Consider the following 12,891-nt stretch of genomic DNA (forward strand, 5'->3'; position numbering starts at 1 on the left):
AAGGGAGAAAGTTACTTTTCTTCAGTTTTTCTCTTTCTTCTTCCAGCTCACCTTTCAAAGCCATTAGTGACCACAAGCCATTAATCAAAAGGCAGACACTGCTGCTCTCCCAGCTCTCGGTTCATTGTTTAGGATATAGCTCACACACCCAATGCAGGGACCTCAAAAGAATCTCCAAATGGAGAAAAGGCCTCATTACTGATATCTGCCGATTATCTTTGCTGGCTGCCAGGGTGAGGCACCTAAGGTCTAAAAAAGCCACCTAATGAGACACCCCTGATGTCAAGGCATCCTGCTGACACTCCATCAAGCTTCAAAGGAGGATGTTTACAGTAGTTCTGTCTAAAATAGTAAAAAGCAACCCTGTAAAATGCCAGTCTGGCTAATCTGCAGGATAACTACATGCCTGTGCTCCATTCCAAGTAGAAAAAGAAAAGAGTGTGTGTAGGAGGGTGCTAAGGGGAAAAAACCTAGGCATATTATACCTTCTCCACTCTTTTGACTGATGGATAGCATCGTTAATGGACAACAGGTAGAAGGTTTGGAGTTTTTATGGGGAAATGATTCATTTCGTTACATATATTGGGTGGCATGTTATAAAAATAAGAAGTATATAAATATATGCAAAATGCAATGCATATTTAAGTGTAAAAGCTTGAAAATGAAGAAAACCAACTCACTATAAATGTGCTGGAGAAAAGTACTGCGAATACCATGGAATGCTGAAAAGTCCAGTGAGTTTGAATCTCTGGTGGGTCATGAAAAAACCACTAGGTAACCTTAGGCAAGTCTCACTCCCTTAGCCATAGGTAAAGGCAAAGGTTTCCCCTGACATTAAGTCCAATCATGTCCGACTTTGTCCATAGACATCTCCAAGGTCATGTGGCTGGCATGACTGCATGGAGCGCCGTTACCTTCCCACCGGAGCGGTACCTATTTATTTACTCACATTTGCATGTTTTCAAACTGCTACGTTGGCAGGAGCTGGGGCTAGCAACGGGCACTCATTCCGCTCCCGGGATATTATTCAACTACAATTTATTAGCCTAGATAGTCACTGGAGGGAGAAAATTACAGTCCAATTGCATTTAGAAGACCATACATCCATGAATTCTGTCATTGTTGTTATATGCCTCTGAGACCATTCTGATTTACGATGTCTCTATCATACTCTTTTCTTGACAAGATTTATTCAGAGGAGGTTTGCCATTGCCATCTTCTTAAGCGGAGTGAGTATGCCTTCCTCAGGATCATTCAATGGGCTCCCATGTTGGAGCGGGTTTTCTAGTCCAATGCTTGTACCCATACACCACACTGTAACCTTGTCGTAGGCACTTCCAGTTCTTTTATCCTTCTTCCATACTTTCTTCTATAATATTCAACAAAGGCATGTGAGTATTGTGATCAGTGTGTAAGGCTGAAATCCCTAAATGGTGATAACCACCACCTCTGTTGGAAATAGGATTCAGAGGTCCAAGGTGTAGTGAGCATCTGAACAAATGATGCAAAAGTGTGACCACCGGCAAGCCGCAGGAAGAGCTGTTGTTGCTGTTGCTATTGTATGTGTTTAAGTTACAGTGATCTTAAGGCAAGCCTATTGTAGGCTCTTCTTTGCAAGGTTTGCTCAGAGGGGAATTGCATTTGTCTTCCTATATGGCTAAAGGATGGAGCCTCCGGTGGCTCAGTGTGTTAAAGCGCTGAGCTGCTGAACTTGCAGACCGAAAGGTCCCAGGTTCAAATCTGGGGAGCAGAGTGAGCGCCCGCTGTTAAGCTCCAGCTTCTGCCAACCTAGCAGTTCGAAAACATGCAAATGTGAGTAGATCAATAGGTACCACTCCAGCGGGAAGGTATTGGCATTCCATGCAATCATGCCGGCCACATGACCTTGGAGGTGTCTATGGACAACGCCGGCTCTTCAGCTTAGAAATGGAGATGAGCACCAACCCCCAGAGTCGGTCACGACTAGACTTAACGTCAGGGGAAAACCTTTACCTTTTTAATATTGAGATGGCATGATTCTTGATCTAAGAAGTCCCTAAATCCAATCTTAGTCCCAAAGCACAATGAGTATTTCGTTCCTTACAGATCATCCTGTACAACATTGCCAATGGATGACATGAGGACTTAAGCCCCATATTGCACTGGTGAGGAAAGCAAACAAAAAACCTAAAAAAACAAGGAACACTCTATCACTAACTAGAGATTTTGGAAGTAATGGAGGATTTTTTATTTTTATTTTGAATAGAGACAATTAGCCCTGCATAAACCTTAACAAATATCCTATGGAGATATTTGTTAATATCTATTGTATGTCACCGATACCATTGCATCTCTTTGGTGGGCATTTTTGATGTTTCAAAGGAGGAAGAGGAGGAGGAGGAAGTTCTTACTAAGCCAAAGTACATTCTAACCCACAAAGAGTCAAAGGAACCAGAAGTATAAATGCAATGTGCCATCTGGCATAATGAGAAATTACACAAAGAATAATTAAGCTCACCAAACCTTTCCCCCAACTTTTTATTGAACAAAGTGGCTGTCACATTAGAAAGTGGCTGGTTTATTATGCAAGAAGCTTTGCATAGAATTGTAGGGTGGCACTGTAGTGCTTTTGATGTGGGGACCAGCAATCTTTGGCCAATGTACCATATTTGTGTCAGTGGTTTTCTGTGTTTTATAGAAACACTTCTGACTATTACCTGATGTCTAGTGGACCAGTGCTAGTCCATAGACCACCACGTTGGACATCGCCATTCAGTGCACAAATGTGTTCAGGTGGAATACAAGCTAAGCTCATGCAGTATCTTTGTCCCATATTGTATAACCTGACAGTAGGATGTTCAACACATTTAACACTCACCTGAAGCTCTACAAGGCATGGCAACATTTGCATTTGATACATGTGTGCAAGAAGGCTTCCAGAACAGTGTCCATGATGACTGCTTTCCATGGATACACTAAATCTCAAGATCCCATAAAATTATTGGAAAGTGACTGGTTGAATTCCTCACTTTATTATTTATTAAGTAAATTTCTAGTAAGTACATTTCTAGTCTACTTTCCCTCCATTGAGCGCTTGGGAGTGCATATGGCTTTCTTCCTTCCCACAAATGTATCCTCATGACAGCCCTTGCAGACAGCCAATTCTCTCACTCCAGAAGCGACTTGCAGTTTCTCAAGTCACTCCTGACATGGAAAAAAAAAAACAAGAAAAAAAACAGCCCTCTCATGGCAGAGAGAAAAGGAATGGCTATGGTCACCCAGTGAGTTTCATGGCAGAAAGGCAATCCGAACTGGGATCTCATGTCCCATAGGAGTCTCCAACACATACAGGACTACAGCACACTGCCAAACAAAATGCACAAAATAGTTTAGGATTGAAGAAAATGGCAAACAAGCTAAAAGAAAACAGTTGGGGATTTTCCTCAGCTCCTGAACTAACTAAATTCCAGCTTCTTCCTGAAAAGACAGGTTTCCAGTTCCATCTCAAGGATGTATTTCCATTTGTACCTGATGATGCAGCTTCTTGCCATCCAAGTGAAGCAGAGAGCTGTCCAGGTGCTGAAATGAGACACCTTTCTCCATGTTTTTCACCAGGACTGCTGCCCACACGATTCTTTAAGAGTGGGAGGTGGTAGAGAGAATGAAGGCCAATGTCTAAACCCACCTTGGATTTTGCTAATTACAGTGACTCAAGATGAGTCAGATGGAGGTTATTCCTCCAAGGCAGAGTTAGGAGGGAGAGTTGCATCTTGGCGAGCAAGCAGCTGCCTTGGTGTTTTTGTAAGCCAAAAAGGTTTCATTAACAAGCATCCAATACGTTCCCTCACATTGCTAGATGTGTGCAGCCAACTTATTCAAGTTCTTTATATCATTTGTTTAGGCAACTGGTCACCCACAGGGGACCAAATACCGCCCACGACTGTTAGTCATGAATCATAGTACCCTTGGAGTAACCAAATGGAAGGCTTTAGTACCAGTTGTCTTCCTGTCTGCAAATCAGGGACTAAAAATTAAAATGCCCCTTTTAATGGCATTGAGGAAGTAATTTGTCAATACAAAGCTTGAAAAGGTTTCCTGTAGAGATGATTTCTGCTAGAATCTCCCAGGCAACATGGCCAGTGGTCATTAAGAATTTTAGGAGTTGTAGTTCAAAAGAGTGACTTTCTAAATTATGAAACCTAGGGCTGTACACTGAAGATATCCTAACCTTAGGTAAAGGTAAAGGTTTCTCCTGACGTTAAGTCCAGTCATGTCTGACTCTGGGGGTTGGTGCTCATCTCCATTTCTAAGCTGAAGAGCCGGTGTTGTCTGCTGACACCTCCAAGATCATGTGGCTGGCATGACTGCATGGAGCACCGTTACCTTCCCGCCAGAGCGGTACCTATTGATCTACTCACATTGGCATGTTTTCAAACTGCTAGGTTGGCAGGAGCTGGAGCTAACAGCGGCCGCTCACTCTGCTCCCGGGGTTTGAACCTGGGACCTTTCGGTCTGCAAGTTCAGCAGCTCAGCGCTTTAACGCACTTCGCCACCAGGGCTCCTTAAAATATCTATTTTAAATATTTAAATATCTCTTAACCTTAGAGATATTTAAATATGGAAAATTAGAAATATTTGCACCCAATGTGCTTGAATGGGAATGGTAGCCCACAGAGTTTCCATGTAATCTCCTCTGGAAGAAATCAACAGTTGGAAAAGTTGCTTTTTAAGAAACTTCCATGTTGGGGAAGTCTGTGAGTTTCAAGTGCAAAGAAGGGACAATATCATCCTTTTCTTTGGCCCAAAGGAGCTGAGCTTTGGTCACCATAACAAGTGCTGCTGTTTCTACAATCACCAAACCTCAGTTCCCAGAACCTTATCCTGGAGCAGAGATGGCTTAAGACATTGGCAAAAATAGATAAATCACAACAAGGTATTTGCTGGAGGTGTAGGAAACAGAAAGGGACATTCATCCATATGTGGTGGACTTGTGTGACCATACAGGCATTTTGGGACACGGTAATTAAAGAGAAAGATAAAATGCTACATAATAAGATTTTTAAAAGCCCAGGGTTGTGTCTACTAGGTTTACATAGAGAAAGCAATAACCAAAAGGACCAAGAAATAAACCAATATAACTTTGCCGCAGCAAGATTGACCATAGCCAAAGACTGGAAAGAAGAACAAGGTTTAACTAAATAGGATTGGAGGGAAAGAATGTGGGAATATATGCTAATGGCCAAACTTACCAATAATAGGAGGAACCAAAGTAATGAGGACTTCTTAGAAACATGGAAGTTGGCCATAGCATATCTGAATAGAGAGTCAGTAACATAGAGGAGCTCCATTAGGAATTTAGGATTGCTATGAACAAGGATAGATAAATTGGCTTAAAGGCTTCATAGTGCTTCAGGATTGGAAGTCATGGTGAAGGGTGCACGGGTGTGGGGAAGGGGTTTTATTTTGTGTGGAATAAGGGTTTTGGGTGCCTGCAGGGTCTGTTGTGTGTAATATGTTGTATGTCTTTGTTTTAATGTTAGGGGTAACTCTTATATTTATTTATTTTTTAAAAAATGAGTAGAAAGCCTAGATTGAAAATAGTGGATAACATGTAGAAATAGCAATTCTATATGTTTTAAGTTACTGATAATAATATGTACTCAATGTTAGAATTAACAGGTTGATTGACTGATGTAGATATGCATGTACATTTCACAATTATTGTTATCTGACTATATCTGCTAGAATTTGCTGTTTTGTTATGTACCATAACATTAATAAACTGTTTGCCCACAAAAAAAGTCATTCTCTGAGATGGGGGGGGGGGGTCCTTTGGATTGAGACTTGTAACTGAGGTTGGCACTTTATTTTGGGAAATCTAAGTCCTAATGTGAGATGTGCCAGAGCAGGGCTTTTAAAACTTTTTCCACTCATGATCCTTTTCCACACAAGAAATCTTTATGTGAGGTATATAAAATAGGTATAAAGATTTAACATTTACTGATAATAAATCAGCATTTGCAGGGATTGCTGAACAGGTTCAACCTGGTTTTCCATTTTGTGGAGTACAGCTGAAGCATTTTCTGCAGAGTCCACTGTAAACATTGCACCCTGTTGCAGATTTGTGTAAATGGGTGGCAATAAGAAACCTGTACTATTGCCATTTTTTTTACCTCAATATTGAGCTAAGAGGACCCCATTTGGGGTTAGAACCATGATATAAAAAGCAGTGTGTTAGAGCACATACATCTAACTTTAAAGACAGATTAAACTTGCAGAAGTCTTAAGGGAGAGCATTCTAGATGTGAGCAAGAAGGAACACAGCACTTATACATGGTCTTTTCAAAACCCAGTAGAGAATTTATTTTCAGTTTTAAAAACTCATTGAGTAATTTATTTTCCCAGATCTCTTATACATACATTTTTGTATGTTTTAGATGTTTGGTTTTATTGTTTCCCCCTAGATGCTTTCTACTAAATGTCTCGTCTTGATTTTTATGTTGCTCTACTGTTGAATGTATGCATATTTGTATGCTGGGTTTTATAGATTTTATCCTGGCAGTAATAAATAAGTTTTGAGATTATTCTGTTGTCTTTCAGTGATGAAGATGCTTTGCAAATCACTCTGAAATTGATGGATGGTTTTAGAAGAATCATAAATACAAAATGAGTTATATATCCATCAGACTTTGTAAAAGGAAGACACAAATATTTCTCATCTAATTCTCTCTGACAGCAAATTCATATACCGTAGATGAATAGCTATCAGAGTGGAAAATTAATGAGATTAGTTTAAGAAACAGGGGAGTTTTTTTCTGATTATCAGGGGATTTCCTAAAGTAAATTTAAAAAGAAAAGAAAAAGTAAATCAAATAAAACAGTAGCCCGCTGCTGTTATAAAATATAAAAAGTATCATTTAAATTACTTTTTATCCCATTGGCTATTTACTATGATTCCTATTAATAGTAATAATTTGAATTATTTCTTTTCATTGCTTCTTATTGTTTTAAATAAGGAACTTGGCATAGAAGTTTGGAAATTCCTGCCAAATCCTCTGAAATTTCCTTTAAAAGTAATTACAAAGTGTTATCCTTAGCATGTACCTTTCAAGCTCTGCTTTAGAAGTATGCAAGAATATGAATTTGTATGTTAAATGGTTTCTTTAAAAATGACACAACAGACACTATGAAGTTCCAGCCTGTTGGTGACAGCTTGACCTTCAGTGAAAGGGCTAAACTTTCTCTAGACAGAGAAAAGGGCTAAACTTAGAAACTCAAAGTCTGGCAGTTTGTACTGGTCTATCAACCCTTTTTGCTTGTGAGCAGCTGAGAAAAAATGAACAAATTTTTTCAGAAAGAAGAAATGAAGAAAAGAAATTCATTTGCAAAGATATTATTATTATTATTATTAATAATAATAACAACAACAACTTTATTTGTAACCCTCCCTATCTCCTCAAGGGGACTCAGGGTGGTATCCAGGAAAGGACGGCAAACATTCAATGACAAAGGTAAAGGTAAAGGTAAAAGTTTTCCCCTGACATTAAGTCCAGTTGTGTCTGACTGTGGGGGTTGGTACTCATCTCTATTTCTAAGCTGAAGAGCCGGCGTTGTCCGTAGACACCTCCAAGGTCATGTGGCCGGCATGACTGCATGGAGCGCCGTTACCTTCCCATCAGTTGATCTACTTCCTGCCGGTTGACCTATTGATCTACTCACATTTGCATGTTTTCGAACTGCTAGGTTGTCAGAAGCTGGGGCTAACAGCGGGTACTCACTCCGCTCCCCGAATTCGAACCTGCGACCTTTTAGTCTGCAAGTTCAGCAGCTCAATACTTTAACAAACTGTGCCACCAGGGGCTCCTGTCAATGCCATAAAACAATACAAAAATAAATGAATAACCCCAAAAATAAAACATCTATAACAATTACAATAACTATTAGGTATCTTAGATATGGACACAGTATTTTAACAGTAAGCAATATAGACAGTGGGTATCTAAATACCTAAAGGCACCAGATCCTGTCTGATCTTGGAAGCCAAGCAGGATTCACTCTGGTTAATACTTAGATGGGAGACATTAATGAATATTGTATATTATATTTCAGAAGAAAGAAATGACAATATCTATACCTTGCCTATGAAATGCATGAGTTGGCAGGTAACTTGAGGGCACAAGGCATCCTGACAATTGAAGTTCCAAACCACCAAAGGCCAAAGGTAATTAAAGGTAACTTAGTAAACTATACGATCTTTCACGAGAATAGAGCAAGAGGATTATTCTGACATTCCATAAGATGCTCTTCTTTCCAGTAGAGGTTATAAAAAAAATCATATTTGGGACTTTCAATCCTCTAGTACTATACAGCATAGCAGAGGAAGACTTGTGGGAGGAGGTATGTCTCTTATCCTTTCTTCAAGCAACACTGCAAAGCTGCTTGAAGTCCTGCCTTGGATCACTTACGCTTCGGCTGTGTCTGCGTTTTGACCCTCTAAATCAGTGGTTCTCAACCTTCCTAATACCACAACCCCTTAATACACTTCCTCATGTTGTGGTGACCCCGAGCCATGAAATTATTTTGGTTGTTACTTCATAACTGTCTTTTGCTACTGTCATGAATTGTAATGTAAATATCTGATATGCAGAATGTATTTTCATTCACTGCACCAAATTTGGCACAAATACCCGATATGCCCAAATTTGAATATTGGTGGGGGTGGGGGGTGGGCGGGGGAATGATTTTGTCATTTGGGAATAGTTGCTGGGATTTATCGTTCAAACTTGGCACAAATACTCAATACGCTGAAATCGGAATACTGGTGAAGTTTGGGGAAAATAGACCTTGACATGTGGGAGTTGTACTTGCTGGGATTTATAGTTCACCTACAATCAAAGAGCCCCTTGAACCCCACCAATGACTGAATTGAAGCAATCTTCCCACACAGACCCCCATGAATAACAGAAAATATTGGCCTTTGGTGACCCCTCTGAACCCCCCTCGCGAACCCCCAGGGGTCCCGACCCCCAGGTTGAGAAATGTTGCTCTAAATGTTTTAAGCAGAATATCGACTGATTATATTTGTAAGCCATCTCAATGGCCACAGGTTTTTCTCTTCAGCCAGGCTTCATTTGTGTACTTTCAATGGAAAAAAAATCCTAGACTTTGTGGCAAGTAAACTTTAAACTTTGTGAAGTGAAAGGGATGGAACTCAAGGGTTGGAAGGTGCCTTGCATGTACAAAGTCTTTGATTTTCGAGTTAAATCTAATAGAGATGGATAAGCCCACCTCCTGTGAGAGGGCAGACAAAGCAGATCGATATTGAGCTAGATTGGCTGTGTCAGTGGAAGGCAGCTTTATAAGGAGAGGTTCACATGCTTTGATTTCGGGGCAATTGTGTGACTATTCGGACCTTTTGTTCTCAGTTCTCAAGGGAGCGATGCGGTCTCATGGTCAATCTGTAGAAGATTACTGCTGAAAACAGAGACTTCTCTTAAACAAGGGAAAGAGGTTTAGTAAGTGCACCCTATACGAACCCTTTTACAACTATTTGCCATACTAATAACATGTTCTGAAAGGCAACAGAGCTCCAGGCGGAGATTTAGTTTTGGTATCTATTACTTTACTGCCCCTTTCTGGACTTTGCGGGAATGACATCAAGCTTCTCATCCCAGATTGTACCCATCCAAATGAGAGTGTGCATTATTAATAATTATCATTACTAATAGTTAAACAGAACCTCTGCATTCAAAAGCTGGGAGTAAAGATTATTAGCACCTCAAAACTTTCCAAAGCACCCATCTAAACAAATAGACCATCAATATGATGGCCATTGCTGATACGGCAGCCATCTACATTTCTAAAGGGATGTCACATTGAGGATGGAGCAAGCATCTTTTCTACTGTTCCAAAGACTATAACAAGAACCAAAGGATTCAAACTGCAAGGAAAGAGATTAGGAAGAACATCCTGATAGTGATACCCATTCAGCAGTGGAACATACTACCTTAGAAGGAAATGGGAAGTCCTTCTGTTAAAGTTTTTAAATAGAGGTGTGATGATCATCTCTTCTAAGAGCTTTAGGTGTGAATTCCTGCATGGCAGGACGTTGGACTAAATGTAGTTATTCCCAACTGACTGACCAGAACAGAAGAGCATTTCATCTAATACAAGTATTGTCAGAGTATCACTCTGGAACTGCAAAGCAGCTCCCAGAAGCTGGTTTTGTGATTATAAACTCCTCTAAGGAGTGTGTTGCTTCTTCCAGAAGCCTCCATAAATCACATTTAACATATCTTGCAAACTTCTTAAAGAAAGCTTTAAGAGAAAGGAAGTGGATTTTCAGCTATGTCTGGCTTCCTTTTTCCATTTGGCAATTGATGTACCCTTGGGAATGTGTGAATATAGATAGATAGATAGATAGATAGATAGATAGATAGATAGATAGATAGATAGATAGATAGATAGATAGAACGGATTAATAGTCAGTTTGTATGTATGTGGCTTTGTATGTATGTATATGGGTGGCTTCCAAGACGGCCGCCACTTTCAGATTGCCCTGTGACCCCCATCAGTGATGGATCTGGACTTGGCACCCAGACCCTCCACAAACAACAGACAATACTGGAGAGGTTTGAAGGGAACTGACCTTGGAGGTTGGGAGTTATAGTTCACCCACATCCTGAGATCTCTCTGAACCCAACAATTGATCTAGACCACACTTGACACGCATACCCAACATAGCCAACTTTAAGAACTGGCAGGGTTTGGAGGGAATTGACCTTGGATGCTGGAAATTATAGTTCCACATCCAGAAATCACTGTAAACCCAATTTGGCACACATATACACCCTGGTAAATTTTAACTACTGATGTGCTTTGGGAACAATGACACATGATAATGAGAGTTGTAGTTTACCCACATTCTTATGTATTTTCAAATGGGTCCATTCTTAAAATCAACAAGGAATAATTCTTATTTCCCCTTACAACATACCTAACCTGGGCATTGCCAACAATCTAAGCATATGTGTGTGTGTGTGTGAGGCACATAATACACATACATTGTTGGGAACTCCTGATCTAATCATTTAGGCAATTATGTTTGTTACCAAATTCAGAAAGTAGATCCAGCATGTATTTCATTAAGAAAGGGGTGGGGGAATTAAATATATTTATGCTATTAGGAACTGGGGCATCTTCATTTTACTCCATTTGCTGAGGGCCTGGGGAAAGCCAACTTCCAACAGACACAAGCTTCTCAAGATCACATTTTTAATCCTAATATTTTGTCCTGGGAGCAATTGTGGTGATATAAAATTCATATATTGTAGAGGATGGAGCGACAGCACTTCCCTGTGGCTGGAATCGAGCACAACCTCCAGGATGCCGAAATTGGAAAAATGCCGACAAAAATACTTATATCTGTTGTCTGTCCTGTATGTCCAATGGCATTGAATTTTTGCCATGTATATATTTTGTGATCCATCCTGAGTCCCCTTCGGGTGGAGCAGAATATAAATGCTGTAAATAAATCATACAAAATTTGCAATTTGTATAAATGGCGCAGCTGCATTTAAATGCGGTAGTACCCATGGAGCCACAGGACTGGTATCCATAGTTTTACTTACCCTAGTCTGAAAAAATATGTTCTTGCTAAGCATTTTCCAGCTCCTCCAGCATAATTCTAGGATATACTTCAACTAGAAACCATTCGTTTTAATAGTTTGATATTATCCAGTTTCACAAGTAGTAGAGTGGTTGTATTTCTTATTTCCACACTTGCCTGGAACCAGCTTCTTTCCCAGTGACCATTTTCATGTTTTTATTAATACAGGAAGAAATTTAAATATATTTATGCTATTATGAGCAATGTTTCCAAAAGATTTCTGTTACTACAATTTAGAATGGAAACACTGGGTTTTAAGGAAAGCTTCCGGGCACTTATTTAACATGGTCAGGCCTGTTTATAACCCGACTTGCCAAGGGAAGATTCAAAAACTGGCTATAGTAATGGGGCAAGTCTGCCTAATATAATTGCTAAGGTTGCCAAGTAAAATAAGCAATGGGGCTCCAGTTCCTTTAATGGTTGCACAAGACAGTACATTTCAGCTGGCATTGCCTTTCTGACTTGCCATTTGATTTTTTTCTTATTCACAAAAAAGAGAGAGCCTCATTCTTAATTTCACCTGACAACTAACCTCTGATCCTCATGCCTTGAGAAATACTTTGGAAGTGCTACCCTTATTTATTTAGGTGCCTCACATTCATTAGCTATGTAACTTATTCTTTCCACTTATATAAGCATCAACTGCAGAGTTCACAGTGGCAACAAATCTGGCAGTTTCGTTTGGCTTTCTAAATTGTTACCTACCCAGTTAAAGGCATTCAGTATTACAGTAGTCTCGCTTATCCAACGTTCTGTATTGTCCAACAGAGTTTGCTTTTTAGTAGTCAATTTTTCAATACATTGCAAAGTTTTGGTGCTAAATTCGTAAATACAGTAACATTATCATGTTTTGTACTGCTTTTTCTGTCCATTTGTTGTAAAACATATTTTGGTTCTTAATTTGTAAAATCATAACATAATTTGACGTTTAATAGGCTTTCCTTAATCCCTCCTTATTATCCAACATTTTCGCTTCTCCAACGTTCTGCCGGCCCGTTTATGTTGGATAAGTGAGACTCTACTGTATTTGGTTTGTGTTCAGACTTTTCATTTTTCATGGACCAATCAATTTCCGAGGAATTTTATTTCAAAAAAGAGATTTTAATTTTCAGACAATTCAGCCAGAAATAATTCCACAAAAATAATGAGGAAAAAGCAAGGTCATTGACTCCGAGCCTCTTCTCTGAAGAGGCCTGCCAAGAAGCAAGAAGGAAAATGACCTTTTCGATTGCGGCTAAAGAGGT

The sequence above is a fragment of the Anolis carolinensis genome, chromosome 6, assembly GCF_035594765.1.
Source record: "Anolis carolinensis isolate JA03-04 chromosome 6, rAnoCar3.1.pri, whole genome shotgun sequence".
Taxonomy (NCBI): domain Eukaryota; kingdom Metazoa; phylum Chordata; class Lepidosauria; order Squamata; family Dactyloidae; genus Anolis; species Anolis carolinensis.